At 44.6% G+C, this 16,603-nt stretch overlaps 1 long non-coding RNA gene across 1 annotated transcript in view; it reads right to left on the reverse strand.

Moving 5' to 3' along the window:
• LOC132240224 (uncharacterized) overlaps window positions 1-15,004 on the reverse strand; it is a 34,009-nt gene extending 19,005 nt beyond the window's left edge. The window contains exon 1 of the long non-coding RNA XR_009454229.1: window positions 14,886-15,004. This is a non-coding gene — a long non-coding RNA (uncharacterized LOC132240224). The remainder of the gene's footprint in view (window positions 1-14,885) is intronic.
• Between the last annotated feature and the right edge of the window lie 1,599 nt (window positions 15,005-16,603).

Genomic DNA, 16,603 nt, shown 5'->3' on the forward strand with positions numbered 1-16,603 from the left:
CATTGGTCTCAGGGAAAGTCAGAGGAGACCTCCTCCTTGGAAAACTCCCCCTGCGGTCCTCCCCTTCAGGTTCATGAACACTTCCTGTAAGGGCAGGATGTCTGTGTCGTCCCACAACTCACGCACCTAACCCCCAGTGTCATGGTATGTGAAGATGGGACCTTCGGGGAGTCACTGGGGTGGGATGAGGTCCTTAGTGCCCTTAGAAGAAGAGTAACAGCAAGACGGGAGCCTTGTGCAAGCCAGGAAGAGAGCTCTCACCCAAACCAACCACGCCGGCTCGCTGACCTGGGACAGCCGGCCCCGGAGGTGTGAGGAAGTACACTTCTGTTCTGTAACCCACCCCGGCTACAGCATTTGATTACGGCAGCCCTCACTGACTGAGAAACCTCTTCTCTAGCTCAGCAAAGAGCTCATTTTTAAGGATTCTTTTCTTAACCCAACAGATCAGAGTAGGGTCTTTACTATATGCTCTTTCCTTCACATTCTATATGATTTGTGGGACTGTTCCATGGACACCTACCACCACCACCACCACCCCCCCCCACCGCCCGCCCCAACCCCACTGACCTGAAGCCTCCATGAGGATAGGACCACGTGTGTTTGGGATCAAGCCTATGGTACCAGCATCATAGAAGAATATGACATATTTGGTGGGGGCCCGTGGAGGGGCAAAATACTAAATGTATTACACCCTTAAAGGTATTACACTGCTGAGATCTCCAGGCTGGCCTGCCCCTCTCAACTGCTGTATCAGGTGATATTTCTACATTAACTATCACATTCTGGGTCATATTCGCAGTCTTCAGTCTTACTTCTATAGCCCTTGCCTCAACCCATCCATCCTGCTTTGCATATTCCATGTCAACGATGACATTAGAACACAAACCCTGCTCCTTGCTCATGCCACTCCTTGTATCTGACTCAGGCGACTGTCTTCCTGGTTGTCACCTGGAATAGGGCTCTGTGTGGTGAACTGTGCTTCAGCCCAAACAGCTAAAGGTTTATGCTCCTAGTAACAGAGCTTCCAAACACAAGACGCACAACTGATAGGGGTGAAAGGAGAAACAGATGAATCCATCATTATAGTCAGAGGTTTCAACATCCCTCTCTCAAAAATTGATGGAATAAATAGATAGAAAATCAGGAAGGATATTGATGACTTGAGTCAGTTACCAGTCACCTGGCTCTCCTTGATGTCACAGAACAGCAGGAAATGTATTCTTTTCAAGGGCACATGGAAGTTCTCACAGGAAAGGGGACTGTCACGAGGTCCAAACTTGAGCCATCACCTACATTTGTGGTTTCTACAGTCCATATAAGCTCACTTCAAATCTCCCCAGGGTGAGGCCAGCAGTGATTAATAAAGCAGTGACTTCCTCCCGTAAAATAAACAACAGATAAGGATGAAGGTTTTAAAAAGAGATAAAAATGCAGTCAGTGGGGAACTGAGCCAGGAAGCTCATTATCAATTCCAAAAGGAGGCAGAGAAACCCACTCATGATAATTACAAACAACTTTTAGCTTTCCCTGAATGCATGCATTCTTCAAACAGTAATGGCATTCCTAGATACCCAGTTAGACAAATGATGCTATGAAGCATCTTAGAACCCTTTCAAGGTTTGGAGTGCGACAGAAAACTCTGTGTAAACATCCACCGAGAAGATGGTACATTTGTGCCCATAATTCTTGGCTCATCTTACTTGTTAATAGCTCTGCGTTTCTTGTTTGTTTTACAGATGGGCTCAGCCCAGCGGCACAGATACAGCTTCTTTGCATGGATGTGTGTATCTGAATTCTGTTCCTTGAATGATGATAGCCATTCGAGGGAAATAAAACTTAAAGATCATAAATTAAATCTCAGAAATAGATGTTTATGTGCAGATCACTTTTCATGTATTTTTTTCCTTTCTCTCCTTTTCAATTTCCTCTCTCATCAGCTCACCTTTGCCCTCTAAAGATACGATCAATTACTGCCTTTTGTCTTAAATCAATATGTCTCACACAGACGCAAAAAAAGGGTAGTAATTGGTTTTTCTTATGGATGCTAAATCAATCACATTAAGCTGTGTAATACAAAGCATTCGTGTTCTGTTTAAATGTGGTGTTTAAAAGATTCTGTTATAGTTGAATCTTGAATAACTAGAAAATATAATAAAATACGATGGCATTTTATGAGCTTGAGCCAATGATTTCTTGATGTACAATAAAATCATTCTGCCTTTTTCCTTCCTCTTGGTCATCTCTCCTTCTTAGACAATTCTCTTCCTACCATTGGAGACATTGTAAAGAAATGGACATTTAAATGCTTTAAGAGGATGATGGATCACTGTGCCTTTGGACTTTCTGTCCATTTCTGTGGCTGTTTTGAATGCATCTTGTGAACAGTGATGATATGGAAAACTAAGTGCTCAACTATGGCTTCCTGTTCCTTTCTGCTTCTCGCTATCCTATCCCGCTTCTGAGCACGGTCTGCCTTCTTCTTCTTTTTTTTTAAAATTCACATTTAGCTGGTAGTGACTTTTGATTTCCTAAGCTCGTTTTTGACATTTTAAGCTCTGTTAAGGGTTTTCCTAAAATTTTAATGCATTTCATTAGGAGGATAAAATAAAGCAATCCCACCGTCCTATATGAATGATTAGTGACTTAGAAATAAGCCTGGAGGTCAGTAAAAAATTCACTGTAAGGTAGAAATAATAAAAATACAATAATGCATAACTTCAATGCACTTTAAAAAAATCATCATAGACTAATAATGTGGTATCTCAAAGGAACACATCAAACTGACGGGAAAATTACTTTTCAGGAAACAAAGTAGTTATGACATTTATAGCAACCTTTATAAAGGTTTGTAGCATAAGAGATGGAGGACATTTAATTCCTGTATTTCCACATGCCTTATAAGTAACATCAATCAAAAGGAAAATGCAGTAATGCTCACACACACACACACACACACACACACACACACACCCTTTTAGAAAGAGGAACACATTTTCTTACTCTTAAGCCGAAAGACGAATGAATGACTTTTTTTTTTTTTTTAGCTATTACTCCTTTTTCAAGAAAAATCAGACTTTGAATAGAATCCAAACCATGTTAACCTGTCACAATGAAAAATAGAGTTCCCATGTATTGGTTCATTTATACAGTATTTTTTTTTTATCTCTATAACCCTACTTTCTATAAAACCAAACACAACAGTGTTTTCTTAAGTTGCATAGCCTTGGTTAATTCAGACATTTCCAAGTTGCTTCCTTTCCATTTTCTTCAAGATGCTTTATTTGTACAAAGCTATCAAGTGATCTTCTGAAACTGAAAGTAGGGTAAGAATCACTCAGATTTATTCCTGATGCCATCACCTGTGCTGGCTTGACTCTAAGACCTCAGGCCACAGCTTCTCCCAGCCACGCTCTCTGTCGTTATGGAGAGATTGCTTTAATTTTAGGTGACATTAAATTTGAAAATGTAACTGTCTTAAGATCCAGCAATTCCATGTCTGGGTATATATCCAAAGAAACCAGAAACAGTAATTTGAAAGAATATAAGCACCGCTACGTTCATTGCAGTGTTATTTACAATAGCCAAGATATGGAAGCAGCCCAAATGCCCATCAATAGATGAGTGGATTAAAAAAACCTGTGGTACATAAATGCAATGCAATATTACTCAGTCATAAAAAAAAATGAAATCTTATCATTTGTGATAGTATGCATGGACCTAGAGGGTATTATGCTAAGTGAAATAAGTCAGTCAGAAAAAAAGACAAATACCTTATGATTTCACTTACATGTGGAATCTAAAGAATGAAATAAACAAACAAAATAGAAGCAGACTCATAGATACAGGGAACAGACTGATGGTTGTCAGAGGGGAGGTGGCGTGGGGGACTGAATGAAAAGGTGAAGGGATTAAGAAGTACAAATGATAGTTATAAAATAGCCGTGGAGTGTAAAGCACAGCATAGCTAATACAGTCAACAATATTGTAATAATTACGTGTGGTGCCAGGTGGGTACTGGAAATATTGGGAAAACACTCTGTAAAGTATATGATTATCTAACCAGTAGGCGGTTCACCTGAAACGAATATAAAATAATGATTGTAAACTGTAATTGAAAAAACAAAATTTGGATGGAAAAGTAGGTGAACTCACAGTACGGTGTTTCTTTTTTCTATTCCCAAAGTATAAGCAGAAGTTGCTAAATATTTAAAAAGTAGTCAACTCTTATTTTGCAGGTATATCAAAAAGGAACTTGCTACAATAACTTATTGTAAAAGTACAGTTATGTAAGATGCTGGCTGTTGAAAATAATGATCAAAAGATGTATTCAGGACAAAAGCAAAAATCAAAATGATGCAAGGTTCATAAATTTACCCTCTATGTAAAGTGAATTGACTGTTGAATATGCAGGTACCTCAGGGTGTCATCAGCTTGCTCCCTGACACCAATCCCACTTCTTTGGCTAGTATCCCTTTCGCTGCTCTCAGTTCCTGGGTGTGGGTGTGGCTCTGCCTACAGCCTGAGGATAGGGCACATGACCCAGTTTTAACCAAGCAAACCACCATACCTGTGTGATATGGGTCAGAGCCCGTCCCATCAGAACGGATCTCTGTTTTCGTGTAGGTGCTATTGAGCAGGCATTCATTCTCATGTGGCTTAAACCTGGAAAAATATTATGATCCAGCCACCAAAGTCATCTCTCCATGACGACAGAGAGCGTGGCTGGGAGAAGCCGGGCCCCGTGGCCTGTGGTCTTAGAGTCAAGCCAGCATAGGTGATGGCATCAGGAATAAATCCCAGTGACGCTGTGTGAGCCCTGAATCCAGCCTGCCCTAAGCCAGTCCTGCCGCAGAGCGTTCAGTTATTACGCACCAATAAGTTTCCTTTGGCTTAAACCAGTTAGAGGAAAATAATTTTGCTGTTTATTTGTTTGGATTTATTTAGATCACATTGAATAGAAAGTATCTTAATACCTTCAGGCCCAAATATTTTTTAAAGTAACAGCCTTTTTCACTTGATGGATAGCCTAAAGCAGCAGTTCTCAACCTGTGGGTCGTGACTCCTTTGGCGGTCGAACGACCCTTTCACAGGGGCCGCCTAAGACCATCCTGCATATCAGATATTTACATTACGATTCATAACAGTAGCAACATTACAGTTATGAGGTAGCAACGAAAATAATTTTATGGTTGGTCACAAGATGAGGAACTGTATTTAAAGGGCCAGAAGGTTGAGAACCACTGGCCTAAAGGGTTTCGTGCTTTGGGTCTGCTTCATCAAAACCTCTTTCTATCATAAAATCCTGTATGTACAGGATCTTCTGCCTCCAGCCAGTGCAACAGTGAAAGTATATCTTTTATAACGAGCGATTATCATCATCATAGCGGCCACAGGTTGAGCACTTACTAAGTATTGGGTACTGTGCTAAGCACTTTACATATGTTATCCTATTATTCTTAATTTTTCTAGAAACAGCTGTTGAAATACAGACTCTATAACCCAAATACACCCTATTTCAACCTGCCAATTTCTACCAGTGTGACCTTATTTAAAATTGCTGTGCCACAGTTTCCTTGACTATAAAAATGGGAGCCATGCTACTGTTTCTGATAAAGTTGTGAAGATTGCATGAGTTGATCTCCACAAAGTGCTTAGCTCGGTGCTTGGCGCACACAAGGCACTGCTTCTGTGAACCTCCTTTTTCCTACAATAGTCCGAAAATGTAGGACGGTCATGTTCATTTTTCCCAACAAAGAAACTGGTCTGTATTGGTCTGTACAGAAGGCTTTGTATATCCCACCAAGATGGCCATTATAAAAATTAGTTCTGTTAGTTCTAAGCAAAATTCTGTGAGAATAAAAACTCTGCCACTCTCATCTTTGTATCCTGGACATTACCTAGTACAGGGTCCTGCCTGTGATTATTACTAGGATAAAGACATTGAAAAAAAATACAGAAAGAATATAAAGGCAGCCACTGGACAAAGAGCAGTGGCCTGAGTCAGGAGCCCAGGGACATTGTATTTCGTTATCTAGTGCTGCGTAACAAATTTCCCCAAACTTAGCAGCTGACAATAGCATGGAGATCACCTCCCAGTTTCTGTGGGTCAGGGATTCAGCACAAAGTGGGTGCCTCTGGCTCAGGGTCTCCCAGGAAGCTGCCAAGTGTTGGCCAGGGATGTGTCTCATCTGAAGGATCGAATTCTAGGCCCCACCATGTCAGCAGATTTTGTCCATCCAGAGCCTCGGTTCCTGACTGGCTGTTGGGGGGTGGCCTCCCTCCTTGCTTTGTCACAGGGGCCTCTCCACCTGGCTTTATCAGAGCAAACATGTGAGAAGAGCCAGAGGTAGAGAAAGAGATGGAGACAGAGACAGAGAGAGAGAGAGAGAAGGGAGAGAAAGAGAGATGTTCAGTGAGAAAGAGGGCAAGCGAGATGGCAGCCAGTCTTTTGTAACCCACACGGAAGTGACGTTCCATCACTCCTGCCGTATTCTAGTCATTAGAAGCAAGCAACGGGGTCCGGCCCACATTTAAAAGGAGAGGAATACAAAGGCGTGACTACCAGGAGGTGGGGTCACTGGAGTCGATTACAAGGCTGCCTACCACCGACATGGAACTGAAGCTGATTTTGTGTTGCTCTTTGACCCTGACTGAGCCAGCCATTCTGCACCTCGATTCTCCTCTCCATAAAATCTGTATTATAATTCTCCAAGATCCCTTCCAACTCCAACCTATGGTTCTAGGAGGCCTGAGTGGAACAGGAAGCACAGCTTAAAGCCATGTTTCATTTCCAAGTGGCTCTACGAGTCAATAGCAGAAATGAAGAGTTCTAGCCTTCCCACTTTTGTTGACACCATCTTGTAGCCTTCTGTGTTAAGGCATACAGTGATGAAAACACTAAAGATCTTGAGGAAAAAATGAGGTTGCCGCGGTTGTATGCCCATTTGCAGCGTTTGAGGAAGAGGGAACATGGATTTCCAAGATGTAATTGAAATGGAGTGTTTCATTCGTTTACCCTGAAGTGTCAATAAGAAATGGTGCACGGCAGATAGTTGTCTTGTGATTCCCACCAGCAGCTCTGTCTTGAGGTTAATAACTCTTTGGCTTATTGACTTACTGGCAAACCCTCTCTGGCGGTATTTAAGTTTGTTTAGATGTTTTCTTGACCATTATTTTTTAAAATCTCTGTCCACTACTGTTTTTCCATCTACTGAAGAAACTTCATGCTCCGTTCATTTTGAGCAATGTACTGAAATCTCATTTAACAGACTCATGGATACAGAGAACAGACGGACAGAGGAGAGGGGAAGCTGGTAAAATAGGTGAAGGTATTAAGCAAAAAGAAAAACAACAACTCAGACACAGACAACAGTACAGTGGTTGCTAGTGGGAAAGGGGTGGGCAGGTGGAAGAGGGTAAACGGGGCATAGATTATGCTGGAAGGAGATTAGACTGAATGGTAAACACACAATACAATATACAGATGATGTACCATAGAATTGTACACTTGAAACCTATCTGATTTTATTAACCAATATCACCCCCAATAAATTCAATTAAAACATAAATCTCTTCTAACCCATCATAGCAACTGAGTAAGGCATTGACTAAAACCACCTGAAAGCAATTCATTGATATTGTAAAAAAACACACACATTAGAATAGTGTTAACAAATGACTCGCAGCCCCTCTTCTCGCAACCCCTGAAAAATTTGAAAACATTTATTTGCAATGATATATGCACACCTATGTTCATTGTAGCATTATTCATGGTGACCAAGACAGGGAAACAACTGATGCATCCTTCGATAGATGATTAGATAAAAAAAGATGTGGAATGCTACTCGGCCATAAAGAAAGGTGAACTAGTGCCATTCGTGACAACATGAATGGACCCTGAGAATATCATGCTCAGCAAACTAAGGTAGACAGAAAAAGCAAAAAAAAAAAAAAAAACCCCACAAAACTCCATGTGATTTCACTCACATCCTATATAATAAAAGAGAAACATGCAAATTAACTGCCCCTCCACTATGTTCAAGCCACGCCCACAAGCCATGCCCACCAGCCAATTAGGAGTGAGTATGCAAATTAACCCAACTAAGATAGAGGCAGCCACAGAGCTGGAGCAAGCAGGAGGCTTGGGTTGCTCCCGGCAATGGAGGAAGCCAAGCTTCCTGCCTGCCCTGGCCAGCCCTCAGCTCTGCTCAAGGCTACAAAGTTTCAATTATAGAAGATAAATATAAATCCCAGAAGAAAAAAAAAGACAAAAAGGAGAGGCTGGGAGCTTGGGTCACTGGGGTGGATGGCCAGTCTGAAAACGGCCATCAGCCCCTCACCCAGGCTGGCAAGGCACCCCAGCGGGACCCCCCCACACCCTGAAGGGGATGTGGGCAGCCTGAAAACGTCCTTCAGCCCCTGACCCAGGCTGGCCACACCCCCATGGGGTGAGGGTCCCCACTGGGGGGCTTGACCAGCCTGCAAATAGCCCTCAGCGCCTCACCCACACTGGCCAGTCACCCCAGTGGGGACCCCCACGCTGGAAAGGGTGTGGAAAGCCTGAAAACAGCCCTCAACTCCTCACCGAGGCTGGCCAGGCACCCCAGCGGGACCCCCACCCTGATCTGGGACACCCTTCAGGGCAAACCAGCCGGCCCCCACCCATGCACCATGCCTCTATCCTATATAATAAAAGGGTAATATGCAAATTGACCCTAACAGCAGAACGACTGGGAATCACTGGTCACTATGACACACACTGACCACCAGGGGGAAGACACTCAATGCAGGAGCTGCCCCCTGGTGGTCAGTGTGCTCCCACAGGGGGAGCTCTGCTCAGCCACAAGCCAGGCTGACGGCTGCCAGTACAGTGGTGGTGGTGGGAGTCTCTCCCGCTTCCTCAGCAGCACTAAGGATGTCCGACTGCAGCTTAGACCTGCTCCCTGCTGGCAAGTGGACATCCCCTTAGGGCTCCCAGGCTGCCAGAGGGATGTCTGCCAGCTGAGGCCCGGTCCCCTGGGGAGCGGGCCTAAGCCAGTAGGTGGACATCTCCCGAGGGGTCCCAGACTGAGAGAGGGCACAGGCCGGGCTGAGGGACCTCCCCCAACCCCAAGTGCACAAATTTTTGTGTACCGGGCCTCTAGTGTGAAATATAAAACTGAAAGTAACATATGAAAAAAACAAGAAAAAGAAACAAAAGCTCACAGACCTAGACAACAGTATGATGGCTACCAGAAGGAGGGAGGGGGTTGCAAAGGGGATCAAATATATGGTGATGGAAGAAGATCTGGCTGCAGGTGGTGGTCACACAACGCAATATACAGACGATGTACCATAGAATTGAACACTTGAAATCTATATAATCTTATTCACCAATGCCACTCCAATAAATTTAATTTTAAAATATCCCTGCTATACATGTATTCATCTTTCCTTCGAGTTGAAGATAGGGAATCCATTGTTGCAGAGTGTTGTTGGTTAAAACTCAAGCGCCAAAGGAGATTTTCCTTTTTACTATTAATTAAAAGGCTCTGATCTCCTGATGTTTATATTCCCCTATGAACTGGCCAGGAGCTGGTGGCCTGGGCACTGGGATTCGCCGGTGTTTGCTGTCTGTGCCTTGTTGTTCTGTTCTTCTAATATCTTTTACATCTCCAAATGGCTTGGCGGCATTCAAACACTGGGTGAGTTTACCGTGAGAGAAATTCAGATTTCCGGCTTGCCTTGAACAATGGGAATGGTGGCCAACTCTCACCCACATCCCAGCGTGGAAACACATCCTCTCCTGCCCGGCCTTCTCCCGGCTCCCGGGTGTTCTAACTGTACTATCAGCCTACAAGGAAAGACAACTAGAAATCCCACTTCCATAACAGCCGCAGTGACTTTGTCATTGAGGAAACAATAAGGGCAGATCCAGAGAATCTAGAGCAGTGGTTCTCCACCTTGGCTGCACATTAGCATCACCTGGGAATCTTTTTTAAAATCCTGATTTCTGGGCCCCATCCTCCAGAAATTCTGTTTCTTTGTTACTAGTGTTGTGACCTCACCCCATAACAAAGAAACAGAATTTCCGGAGGATGAGGCCCGGAAATCAGGATTTTAAAAAGATTCCCAGGTGATTCTAATGTGCAGCCAAGGTTGAGAACCACTGATCTAGAGAATGCTGCCGCTGCTGACCAGGGCAGCTGCTGCTCACCCAGCCGGCTTCACTCAGTCATGTGAGCTCCCTGGGCAGGGCGGGAGGCATCTGGGTGAGATCCAGGCATAGTGCTTCTGGCCTGAGCATGAAAATTATCTCATCCATCATGACGCAGGAAAGGCATCAGATAATTGTGTGGTGGCTTAAGCCATTTTCGCTGCATCGACAATGGCTTTGCTGTTGGTTTCACAGTCACCTGTTCTCACATTACTTGGTCCTTCGAGCAATTACACTCAGCACCCTTGACAGAATAGGGAGGTGCTGTGATGCTGAAATTAACCCATATTTTACACTTGCCCGCTGTCCTGCGTGGCACACGGCTGCCGTGAAGTGCACAGAACGAAGACAGGTGCCCACGTGCTGTGTCTTGTGTGCAATTCAGGGCCTGCTCGGCCGCTGCTGCAGTTCCCAGCTCCTCGGTGCTTGTTTGCCCTTCCAGGCCTCCGCGAAAGGTTGCAAACACCAGCTACGCGCTCAGAGCTACTAAATCCCACAGACAAATACCAGCTAAGCTGCTGGAGGGGTTTTTCCCTCAGTCCTTTTTCAAAGGCCGAAAATGGGTCAGCCGCAAGGCAAATAGTAATTTTAAACTTCCGGGGCAGCATGGATTCTATGCGATGTGATCAGTTTCTCCATATTTAGATCGGCTCCAACAGATTGCTATTTAACTTGAGACCCGATCGGTGTGTTTTGAAAGCCTAAAAGCACGATTCATTCTTTCCATCGGGGCCCCTATAAACACGCGAGTGTTGGGGCATTTCATCAATTCCTTCTCCCCACCCCATTCCAAGTCAGATAAAAAGACACAAAACACCACTTCCATGAATCACAGTCTCCTTTTCTGGGCTGTGTTCTGCTTTTTCATTAAGTCTAAAGGTCTTCACTATCATTTGGGCTCAAATGGCATTTCGTGCTGCTGGCTGAATCATTTCTGGTGACTGTGGCAATTTAAAAATTACAAGAAGTAGAATCTGTTTCCATCAAAAAATAACTCTGTCTTCAGTTGTATTTTTCAACCACGGGTTTGCCCCACTTCCCCAAAGAAACCCACCATCTTCATGGGCAGCACCTGGTCACCCCACCTGCGTCCAGCCGAGCCCACTTCCCCATGGGGCCTGGTGGGCACGGTGCCCAGGGCTCATGGTGCCTTCAGGACCCACGAACAGGTTCTCATTTCTTTAGTCAGCACAAACAATGAATATAAAGCAACCTGGTTTACATTTGCCTTTATGCCAAGGCAGTCATAACATCTACTTTTTAATATTTGACTTAGGGCGGGAGGGGGTCAGAAAGGCAGATGTACTCAGTGCCCACGATAAGCACATCGGGGGCTACATTCAGGGTAGGGATGGAAGTCACTCGGAATCAATCCACACATTGGTCTGCAGTCACAGCTCCACAAACGCGACATTATGCCTTAGCTCTACGGCCTTGAGCACCCACTCAGAGCCCCCACTGTTGCTCAGGACTAATCCTGACAGACAGTGGCCGTCTCACTGGGTCCCAGGCTTCGGGGGGAATGTGTAGTTTGTGTTGCTGTGCCATTTGTGGGCCTAGCAGCCCAGGCAATGGTTCTCGTGCAGCTGCAAGATGTGTAAGTGTCAGGACACAATGAGATCGGGAGTGAGCCCCTCTCTGAACTTACCAGCAGTGTAGCCTTGGGCAAAGCATTGCCCCTCTCAGAGCCCGAGTTTCCTTATCTGACCAATGGGGATCATGAATGGTAGTTACTACTGTTCTTCCCTAACAGGGGACCTTCCCCTGCCTTCCCTCCACTGTTCCTAAACTTCATACAAATGGAATCATGTTCTTTTGTGTCTGGCTTCTTTCACTTAACCTTGTGTGTCAGCGATTCATTGCTTTTCTTGCATGTCATAGGAATTCATTCTTTTTTACGGCTGCATAGTATTCCACTGTATGAATAGACCACAATGTATTGATCGATTCTCCAGCTGATGGAAATGGGGTTGTTTCCAGGTTTGTATATCAAGAATAATGCTCCTATGGGCATTCTTGGATATGTCTTTTGATGGACACAAATCCTCTTGCCTATTGGATACAGACATAGGAGGGTGACTATGGGATCATAATAAACATTAAGTATCATGTTGTGCTAGACTTCAGGGCAGGTAAGGGGAGAAAATATAAGATAGAGCAAAATAATAACATGGTCCTCGATTTAAGTCTAATGAAGCAGACATATCAATAATTTGTACAGATAAATAAAATATAATGGCCGCACAAGCTTTGAAAAAGAGGTACCTGGGTGCTGTGAAAACATATGGCGAGGGGCGTTGATCAGGGGAGGGCACAGGTCCTCTGACCACAGGGAACATGACAAACTTCAGAAACTCGAGCAAAGTCGGTATGTCAGCACAGAGAGGCCAGGGGACATGGAGAAGCAGGCAGGGTTCAGGTCTTGCCCAGTACTCTCACCGAGGGGAAGACATTCATTTTTTGAGCGGGAGGGAAGGGTTTGGGGAGAGAGTAAGCTAATCAGATTTATAGTCTGAAAAAAAATTATCTGGCTACTGGGTAAAAAAAAGGATTGAAGGAAGTGTGTGTAGCAAGTAGAGGCAGGAAAACTCATTCAAAGACATGAGCAATCATGGCCATTAAAAGACATTTGGACTCAAAGTGTGGGGATGAAGATGAAGAGATCGGACCAAATGAAATGTCATCTTAGATACACGTCTCATCCTATTTCTCGGCTAGTTTAATTTAATCATGGTTCCTGGCCCCCGCCAGCTACTGTCATTTGGACTTCATAAGTGTACCTGAATGATTTAAAACAATAATCAATAGCTTATGAATTAAATCCAAGTCCTCTTCAGGCCAATTGTTTTCCATTGCAATCACGTACTGAGGAAGATCTCACTCATTTCCTACTACATCTGCTCACCCAACATCTGTGGTATCAGGGTTTTATTGAGGTTGATCAGACAAATTCTACCAATGATTCAAATGTGACTCCCAGTTGCAGTACAATTGTGAATGTCGGCGTTATCATTACAAACCAGGAATTGTGACGCGTGTCCACTGTCCCTTTCCAATAGAAATGACCCTGCCCCCTCTACCCACTATTACTTGTGCCCTTGAACTTGGTCCTAGGCCAAGTTCAAGATTCCCGATGCTCTGTTGGCATAACCAGACACTGTCCCTCAGCCCACAGGATAAACTGAAATGGGTTCCCAGCGAGAAGGGTCTTTAACGTGGCTCCTAGGCCACTCTCTGCTCTCTAATTTCCACCCCTAAGGGAAATCCTGAATCTGAAGCTACTATGAGCTCTCCTTGCATCTCGGGGGATTGCTAGAAGATTCTACACTTGCACATCAGTATTGCCATGGAGCGGTGGGTGCACAGACACGAAGCCCCGGGCCCGGGTTTGAGTCTAGACTCCTCTGCCCAAGGGCTGAGGAACTCTGAGCAGGGCCCTAATTCCTCCGGACCTTCATTGCTCATCTGTGAGATGGAAATGGTGGTAACAGCAGCCTGTGCCTTACAGGGCTGCGAGGACTGGATTAGCCGCAGGGATCTGCTGGTTACCAGCAGCCTGTCGGCGTCACTGCCATGGATCGAGGTGAACTGTTAAGTCGCTGTGAATTGGTCACCTGCGTCTGCCTTTGCCTGTAGCAGTTCTGGGGTTAAGATCTATTACTCACAGTCAATGCCCAATGGGAGAAACTTTATTTCAGGGTTTAATCTTCTGAAAAACAATTTTTTTCTCCTGAGATGCCCGTGCATTCCATGCTTTCTAACGTGGTATTACTCGTCAGTTTTCCTTCTCTGCCTTAGCTACCCAGAAGCTCAGAGCATGCTAACATAACGTGTGGACTCTGGCTGGTTTCTTTTCCCTTTTTTACTCATTGCTATTCCTTTTCTTTCCTCCATGTTATATTCATGTTTTGTGTGTATTTGAGAAGCTATCTGAAATTCCTTTTGGGTAAGTAAATGGACACAAAGAAAATCACCAACAAAATCAATTTCCCAGCCTGTGCATTCACGAACAGCGCGTTTGCTCAGCAAGCTGAAAGGCTGGGGCAAGTTATCTCACCTCTGCAGCCTCTCTCCCCGTTGGTACAATGAGCGCCCACAATAGAATCTCCTTTAAAGGGCTGTTGTAAGGAAGGAAGGAATTAACTCATAAAAAGCATTCAGGGCGGTGCAGCGTACAATAAGGACTCATGCTAGTTCTTGGGGCTGAAATCATTAGAATTATTCCAGGTTTCAGTCTGGTGGCTTTTCCAGAGAACCAGCTGCTGGGAACACACACACACACACACACACACACACACACACGCGCGCGCCCTAATTGCTCTTCTCCAAATGTTTTATACCAAATCTGGAAGCCAACCTTTAAATTCTGCCCAGTACATTAATGCGGTGTGTGTGTGTTGGGGGGGGGGGTAATCTTGGATAAAGAATTGTGTTGGGGTATTGCTGTTTTCCTGCCTCTAAAAATGGAGCCATATGATGCCATTTTATGTCAAATGATACACATGTTAAAAGTGATGCAGCAAAATATCAGTAACCCCTCACCACAGGCACTGTTTGCCCGGCTTGCACTGGTGCCGCAATGACAGAGCGTAATAAACACTTGTTACTGTGAATGACATCACACTCCAAAGGCCCTTGTTGAACGTCACGCATTGGCTGTACATAGCGCTGCGCCCATGACCGGCACCTGCCGTTGCCTCCCCCATCACACCTCCTTCCCTCCAGAGCGGATGACAGTTCTTTCTTCTGAAGCTTTGAGCCAGGCTAGTTCTTTAGCTGAACCAGAATCACCTGGTGGGCTTGTTAAAACTCCAGTCTCTACTACGCGGAGCGAAATAAGCCCGTCAGAGAAAGACAAATAGTACCATGATTTCTTATATGTGGAATCAAATGAACAAAATACATAACAAAATAGAAGCAGGCTCATACAGAGAAGAGACTGAGCTGTTATCTTATTGAGTTTGGGGGGCTGGGTGAGAAGACAAAGCAAAAAAAAAGAAAAAACACTCATAGACACAAACAACAGTATGGTGATTGCCAGAGGGAAAGGAGGTGGGGGAGTAGAAGAGAGTAAAGGGGGGGATGAGTGGTTTCCATCACTTGACCTTGGGCGGTGAATGCACGATGCAATATACAGATGATGTACCATAGATTAGTACACCTGCAACTTATATAACTTTATTAACCAATGTCACCCCAGTAAACTCAATAAAAATGAAAAACAAAACCCACCAGTTTCTATGAAATCGTTGTTGAAGGCCATGCCCATCACATGGTCAACATCACGCCCAATTGGGGAAACTTTTTCAGGGTTTAGTCCTGGGGAAGCTGCATGTCTAGTATCTGCAGGTTCTGCTCCCCCACGGGTCTCCCTGTCTCCTCTGCTGGCTGCCAAACTGACATTTTACGTGAGTCACCAGATTTTACTGTAACAAGAAATTAAAAAAATATTTTTTAACTATGAGAACCAAAGAACACGTGTTTTGCAAGGCTGTGTACCGCCTCTGCTCCTCCCTTCACAGCGTCTCGCCCGTCAAGACCTGCATTCACCTTTTAAGTCCCAGCCTCCTTTCCTTTCTCTGCCCATGGACTCCCTGCACCAGGGACAGCAGTGCTATCTGTATCCCTACCTCCACCTCTTTGCAGTAAAACCCACCTACCAACTGCCAAATCACCTTAAAACACTGCTCCAATCATGCGTGTCGCCTTTCTAGTCAAAGCCCTTCTGAGACTCCCTTGGCCCCCAGCTGTCAAAACTCTATTCCAGATGGCCGTCCTCCCCCGCCCCCCCAATCTGGATTTTGGCTGAATGTGGCCCAGGGCAAACACCAGCTGGGTTCTGGAGGGAGGAGGGGTCAGAGGGTCCAATCTCTGGTTCTCTTGCTGCAGGGATGTCACAGGCTGTCCCCCCTGGATGAAGGCAGCCCTTCTCTGGGTGAAGGGTGTGGCTGCTCCCTCCCTGGGCCTCTGAGGGCACAGAACGCTCCACCTTTGTAACCTTGGCCAAAGTTTTCTGAAGTTATTCTAACCTAAGTGATGTACTTCCTGCTACAACCTGGCTGATACATCTCCCCATCCTCACGCCTCTAAGTGAACACTCACCAAAGGCATGCAAGAAAAAATATCCTTCCACCAGGCATTTTCCAGAATTCGAGTATCACTATTTGGAAACATTTTGCAGCAATTTAAAAGTTGCCTTTATATCATGAAGAATTTTAGAATTCTATCTTTAAGCCTAAACTGTTGCTTAACATTAAACCAAAAAATATAGTATGTAATGCTTAGCCTTGAAGGTTAAAAATGACATTTCCTCTTAAAATTATGTATATTGAATCCTAGAAATATCCTCATTTTTGTATTATGATCCTTCCATAGGTATTTTGATATATCAGTGCCATCTGCTGG

This window comes from Myotis daubentonii, chromosome 8 (genome assembly GCF_963259705.1).
Source record: "Myotis daubentonii chromosome 8, mMyoDau2.1, whole genome shotgun sequence".
Taxonomy (NCBI): Eukaryota; Metazoa; Chordata; class Mammalia; order Chiroptera; family Vespertilionidae; genus Myotis; species Myotis daubentonii.